The sequence below is a fragment of the Dipodomys ordii genome, unplaced genomic scaffold (assembly GCF_000151885.1).
Source record: "Dipodomys ordii isolate 6190 unplaced genomic scaffold, Dord_2.0 Scaffold4, whole genome shotgun sequence".
Lineage (NCBI taxonomy): Eukaryota > Metazoa > Chordata > Mammalia > Rodentia > Heteromyidae > Dipodomys > Dipodomys ordii.
In genome coordinates, this window is record NW_012267220.1 from 36,601,120 (window position 1) to 36,608,430 (window position 7,311).

Here is a 7,311-nt window from a genome sequence, read left to right on the forward strand (position 1 = left end):
AAGCAAATCATAGTAAAAACATAGCCTTGAGTCACAGGAGCATAGGCAAAATATAATCTTGACTTGGTCAGCATGACCAATACTATCAATGTTATTGACACTATTACAGAAATTATTTTTATTATAAGTTCCTGACTAATACAGAAACTCAGTGTAGCTGGTGATAAGCCTCAAGGTTGTCAGTAGCCTTTTGCAAAGCTGCCAGCTTGGTAAACTTAACTGAGGGAGAAATGTTCTTTTGCTAATTTTTAGCAAGGATGGAGAAGGGACAAAGGCTGACTATTGGCAGCCTTTGTCTGGGGAGTTACTTTGGCTAAACTGGGCCTAACAGTGGTTTTGGAGGATCCTGAGTTATTTGAGAGTATAGATGCCTGAAGTTCAAGAGACTGGAGGACTGGGGTCAAGTGTGGTGATACAGGCCTATAATTCCAGCAATATGGGAAGTGGGAGGCAAAAACTTAAGGTAATATCTTAAAAATAACGGGAGCAAGCTGACTGGTGATTTACACTTGTAATCCTAGCTACTTAGAAGGCTGAGATTTGAGGATCCTGTTTTGAAGCCAGTCTGGGCAGGAAAGTCTGTGAGACTCTTATCTCCTATTAACCACTTAGAGATGTAGCTCAAGTTGTAGATCACTGACCTTGAGCAAAAAAAGCTCAGGGAGGGCTGGGAAGGTAGTTTAGCGGTAGAGTGCTTGCCTTGCATGCATGAGGTCCTGGGTTCAATTCCTCAGCACCACATAAACAGAAAAAGCTGGAAGTGGTGCTATGGCTCAAGTGGTAGAGCACTAGCCTTGAGCTAAAGAGCTGAAGGACAGTGCCCAGGCCCAGAGTTCAGGCCCCATGACTGACAAAAAAAAAAGATTAGGGACAGCTCTTTGGCCTCAAGTTTCAGACCCAGGACTGGTGTGTGCGTGTATATGTGCATATACGCATACACTCTAGAGCAAAATAAAATAGAAATGTGTAGGGGCATAACTAGCTCAAGTTGTAGAATGCATATCTAGCAACAAGCACAGGCTCTGAGTTCAATCCACAGAAACAGAGACAAGAGCTGAATAGACAATCAAATATTAGCTTTCAGTCAGGTCAAGTTCCAGCCAATGAAGTCCTTTTTCTTCATCTATACCTTATTATCAAGTTTGGTTGGGACAAACAGTAAATAATCCTGACAGTATTGAACTCTTTTCTAAGTGTTTTTTCTTTAACATCAAAGAAATACCTATCACATGGCTCAAGACCAAAGGCAATATTCTTCTGATGACTTAAAACTAATAAGCCTTTTTACAGCTTAACTACAGACACAAGAGGGATCAAAACGCACATAGTCCTTAAAAACAATTCAGAGACACTCCCATGGATGGAAAGAAAGTCCTGAGAGCTAGCTATGGTTGTTAGGATACTAGTTGTAAACAGTGTCTTACTGTATTATTGGATGTCTCCATGCAGGGTTAACAGCCCACATCAACAGATCCAATAATCTAGACAGTCAAGAGTTACAAATTCAAGTCACGCTTTTAGCACATAAAAGAAGAAAACCAGCTAAGCAATAGCTGACCTTAAGAGTAAAAGGACTGATAGCCACATTTAAAACCACATTTAACAAGAAGCAAAGTCAATCAAAGTCAATTCTTACTTACTTTTGCCAATATGAATTTGGAACTAAAGGGATGAAAAGAAACTATTAACAGCTTTTTTGATTGGACATTACACAAGGAGACTCGGAGATCTGGCTTGGATTAGCATTCTTACCAAAGCCACATTCTGCCATTTTCCCCAGGATCCAATTATAGGCTTCAGGGAAAAAAGGGTAGGGGCATGTTGGGGTTGTGACTCAGTGGTTGAGTGCCTGCCCTGTGTGCGCTGGGTCTTGGGTTGGCTACCAAGACAGATTAAAAAGAGAAAAACAACCAAGTTGTTGTTGTTTTCTTAGTTGTAGGGCTTGAACTCTGGGCCTGTATACTGTCCCTGAGCTCTTCAATTCAAGGTGAGGACTCTACCACTTGAGCCACAGAGCCACTTCCAGTTTTCTGGTGGTTCATTGGGAATAAGAGTTTCATGGACTTTCCTGCCCGGGCTGACTTTGAACCATGATTCTCAGATCTCAGCCTCCTGAATAGCTAGGATTACAGGCATGAGCCAGCCACCAGCTTCTGGCAACAACCAAGTTTTGTAATGTGTATGCCTCATTACAGGTGGAGATTTAAAAAAAAAAAAAAGCAAAATTTATAGATGTATTTAGTTCTCAGGCTTACATACCATATCCAGCCTAAACAAAAGATGATGGGTACTGGGCCAGGTAGCTCTTGGATGTGTCCAGAAAAGCATGGTAAAGACAGAGAAGGCTAGTTACACAGCTTCAGGTCAGTCCCTTCTCTCCTGATGAACCTAGTGACTTGTTTTCATCTTTCTCTTCCTAGTAGAGTGAAACCCTACAAATAGAAATTTATTTTAGGGCTGGGAAGGTGGCTCAGTGTGTAGAGTGCTTGCCTTGCATGCATGAGGCCCTGGGTTCGATTCCTCAGCACCACATAAGCAGGAAAAAAAAAGCCAGAAGTGGCGCTGTGGCTCAAGTGGTAGAGCCCTAGCCTTGAGCTGAAAAGCTGAGGGACAGCGCCCAGGCCCAGAGTTCAGGCCCCACAACCAGACCAAAAAAAAAAAAAAAAAGAAATTTATTTTATAGATGTAAATTTCACTCATAAAAAGGCAAGTCTTATGCCCAGATAAATATCCCCAAAGACCACCAAGGAGCCGATTCTGATGTAAGCACATGAGAGTCCTTTATTACAAGCTCCAGCCTGGATTCACAACCATCACCGACGAAGTGGGTCAGAGTTGAGAGCCCCGACTCTTCCTCTAGCAGGGTTTTTATAAGGTTTTTAGAGACTTCTATGAGTCATTGCAAGACTTAACAAATCATATCATACCGCAGGAAAATCATAAAGTAATTCTAAAAGATGATTAGCTTAACCAGTGGCGGGAACCAACCAGGTACTGGGGATTGGCTAGTTCATGGAGTTGATGCTCTTCGAAATGATTGGCTAAAGCAGATGGTCTGAGCTGCAACAGAGTGGTCTTGCAGAAACATCTGGAACTTTGGGTTTTTCCTGTTATCTGCTGATTAGATGTAGTTAGTGGAATTTACTGTAAAGAAGGTTGTTCCTGGAATTTGAGCTCAAGAGGATCAAGGGGAGTTGCTGACACATTTCCTGGACAAAATGGAATCCAAACCTAAAATTGCTATATTTTGTTCAGGCTTCACACAAGCAAGCCAGGTGCTGGTGGCTCATGCCTGTAATCCTAGCTACTCAGAGGACTGAGATCTGAGGATCACAGTTCAAAGCCAGCCTCGCAGGAAAGTGTGTGAGACTCTTATCTCCAATAAACCTCTCAGAAAATTGGAAGTGGCGCTGTGGCTCAAGTGGTAGAGCGCTGGCCTTGAGCTGAAGAGTTGAGGGACAGCGCCCAGGCCCAGCGTTCAAGCCCCATGACCATGTTGTTTCTTAAAGTAATCCTTATGTCAGAGAGGCACATTTTTGGATGATATATTCTGGCTTTCTATAGTTACTGGGGGGGAGACAATATTTGGCCACCTGCAGTGGTGGGACAGCCCTGAGAAAGTGGGAGGTACTAGAGGCCACACCTCTGACAAGGGGAAATACCAGGAAGTCTGTGCTCAGGATGGATTTGTGCCTGGCTAAGATCTACATCATAGCTCAAGCCTTTGCTATAGTTCCCATCTTGGCTGCCTTTGTAGCTTTTTCCACGCAACCCCTCCCCCCCAATCTAGCCCCTCCCCCCCCTCTTAATAGCAATTCTGGCAGTAGTTGCCAGGCTCTGTTAGTTGTATACTAAGTTGTATACTTGAATTTGGTAAGCTTCGTTTTATATAAATTCTACCTCTGAATTTTGTCTTTTTTTTGGGGGGGGGGCGGGAGGGGGGCAACAATAGTGGTACTAAAGTTCAAAGCCAGCGTCTTGCACTTACTAGGCAGGTCCTGTACCATTTGATCTGTGCTTCCAGATTCTTTAGTCTTATTTTTCAGGTAAGGTCTTGTGCTTTTTGCCTATGTCTGGTATGGACTGAAATCCTCCTACCTATGTCCTCCTTATAGCAGGGACCACAGGTGCACCACCACTGCCCAGATTATTGGTTGACATGGTCTTGCTAGCCAACAAGCCCCACTTGTTTTAGTTTCTGAGACAAGGTCTGTAAGGAAATGCCCACTTCGCAGACCTAAGGTCTGCCCTCAATGGCAGCTCCTCCCCCCCCCCCCCCCCGATATAAAAGGTGCCTCCAAGGAGTCAGATGGCGCCATTTTCTCCCTTTCCTTATGAGAATTGACCTTGTCAGCTCTTCTGGCAATAAATCTTTTCTTCTACTTCTGTCTGTGAGATCTTTTGGGTTACTTTCTTTGGGGTTACTTCCTACCTAGGTTTACATTTTCTCCTTCAAGGTCTTATTATATAGGCTAGACTACTAGTCTTGAACTTGTCAGCCTCCTGTCTCCCCTGGGATTACAGGTATTTGACACCACACCCAGTTTACATCTGATTTTTTTTTTAAGTGACCAAGATAACAGGAAGTGTGGCTTAAGTGGTAAAGCACCAGACAAACAAGCTGAGAAGTGTGAGGCCTTGAGTTCAAACCCCAGTACCACCATAAAGGAAGGAAGGGAGGGAGGGAGAAAGAGACCAAAATAAAGAGATTATGTATTTAAATTCTTGAATGTTTTCTGATAATAAAAATGAGTAGGGGGTTGACAATATTTTTCCTTTCACATTCTTCTATATTTTGTCTACTGATCCTTACACTGGACCAGTGGGGTAGTAGTAATTAGTAAAAATAGAAAAGAAATGTTATTTAATTCCAACATTTGTCAGTGTTTCTATCTTTTAGGAAAGCATAATTCAAATCAAATCACCCCAGGGCCCTCTCCGGCTAGGGCAGACAGAAAAAGAAGTCAACTCCTACCTTCTTGAAGGCAGGTCCTCAATGAAGCACAAGTGTTTTGAGTTAGATAATATCAACTTGAGGAGGAGCCAGTTTACATTGATTAGCCAGGGTGGCAGTTAGTAAACAGGCAGCCTTAGTGTACAGCCTGGGCTGTAGTAGCTCACGCCTGTAATCCTAGCTACTCAGGAGGCTGAGATCTAAGGATTGAGGTTCAAAGCCAGCAGGGCAGGAAAGTCCATGACACTCTTATCTCCAACAAAACCACCAGAAAACCCGAAGTGGCGCTGTGGCTCAAGCAGTAGAGCGCTTGCCTTGAGCTGAAGAGCTGAGGGACAGGGCCCAAGCCCAGAGTTCAAGCCCCATGACCGACCAAAAAAAAAAAGAACCTGTACCAAGGGCTGCCACAGTCTCCTAGCTTTGAGTTCACTGTAGCTCTTAATTGTAGTTAAGGAGAGTTGGTCACTCTCAGGAGATCTGGCCCTTTCTTCAAGAGCAAGAGGTCTGAGGAGCTGGGCAGGTAAGAGGATGATGGGATGGAAGCTGAAAACTGGCTTGTTGAAATGGGCTTATTTTTTTTTCAGGACTAGGGTTTGAACTCAGGACCTCACTCTTGTTAGTCAGGATTTCAACTTGATCCATGACTTAACCTTGCTTTGCTTTTATTATTATCTTTTTGTAGGTCATGGGGCTTGAACTCTGAGCCTGGGCGCTGTCCCTCAGCTGCTTGAGCCACAGCGCCACTTCCAGTTTTCTAGTGGTTTACTGAAGATAAGAGTCTCACAGACTTTCCTGACCTGGCTGGCTTTGAACTGTGATCCTCAGATCTCAGCCTCCTGAGTAGCTAGGATTACAGGCGTGAGCCACTGGCACCCAGCTGCTTTTATTAATTTTTTCTGATAGCGTCTCACTTTTATTCCTAGGACGGCTTGGGCTTCAATTTACCTATGTAAGCTTCCTTCATAGATGGGATAACAGGTACATACTCCCATGTCCCAGCTTATGGGTTGAGATGAGGGTTTCTCAAACTGTTTACCCTGTGCTGGTCTGGCACCAAGATCCTCATTATCTCAGGCTCTTCTGAAGCTGGGATGACAGGTGCAGGCCATTGCAACCATCTGGAAATGGGGACTTTGGAAAAGTTGTCTGATATTTAATTTTAAATGACAGGTGGTACTGTGAAGTCAGTCTTCTCCAAATTTTTGGTCAAGTCTGTTAAACTCCAATTCTTCTATGAATCCTTTGCAAATGATCATCAGGTAAAATCATGGGTCAGCACTGACTTTCATGTCTGGGGAGAGGAACAGGATCTATAAACCCTTGATGGGAAAATAACCCATAAACAGATCAAATTCCTTTACAAATAATCACAGAGCACTATGTTAGTCAGCTTTGCATCACTGTAACAAAATGCCTGGGATGAACAACTTACAATGGAAAAGTTTATTTTGGTTCATGGTTTCAGAGGTTCCAGTCCATGCTCATTTGGCCCTGTTGCTTTAGGCCTGTGACAAGACTGAGTATGGTGGCAGGGAGTAAGTGACAGAGCAAAGCTGCTCACCTCACTGTGGCCAGGAAGCAAAAGGACATTCCCTTCCAGGGCAAACTTGGATCACTAGAACAACTTACTAATCCCTACTTCTTTAAGGTTCCACTGCCTCTAATAGTGCCACAGCCTGGGGACCAAGCCTTCAACAAATAGGTCTTTAGAGAATACTTACCCAAATTACAGGAAGCACCTGCTATGTGGCCAGCAAATGTTTGTTGTTATTATTGTGTTTGGCCAGCATGAAGTAACACTTTGGCAGTCAGGTACAGGATACACAGGCAAGGAGCTGATGGTACTGGGCAAGGCAGACAATGAATGTCACACATGTGACATTCAAAATTTTAAAGATAGAGTATGATGATCAGTTGTGATGGGGAAGAGAATCCACTGAGAAAGGACTGCTGAGAATTTAGCAAAACTGGTAGGAAGAAGAAAGGAATACTGAAGGGTGAAGAAAACCAAAGGTTGTTACATAGATATGTACATGTGTGCATGTAGATAGATAGTACAATGAAATGTTTATCAAATGGAAAGGGGAGGGATAGGAATATGGTAGAGGGTATGAATTTATTCAAAGTACACTGTGTGCATGTATAGAAATATCACAATGAGGGGGCTGGGAAGGTGGCTCAGTGGTAGAGTGCTTGCCTTGCATGCATGAGGCCCTGGGTTCGATTCCTCAGCACCACATAAACAGAAAAAGCCGGAAGTGGCCCTGTGGCTCAAGCCGTAGAGCGCTAGCCTTGAGCTGAAGAGCTGAGAGACAGTGTCTAGGCCCAGAGTTCAGGTCCACAACCGGCAAAAAAAA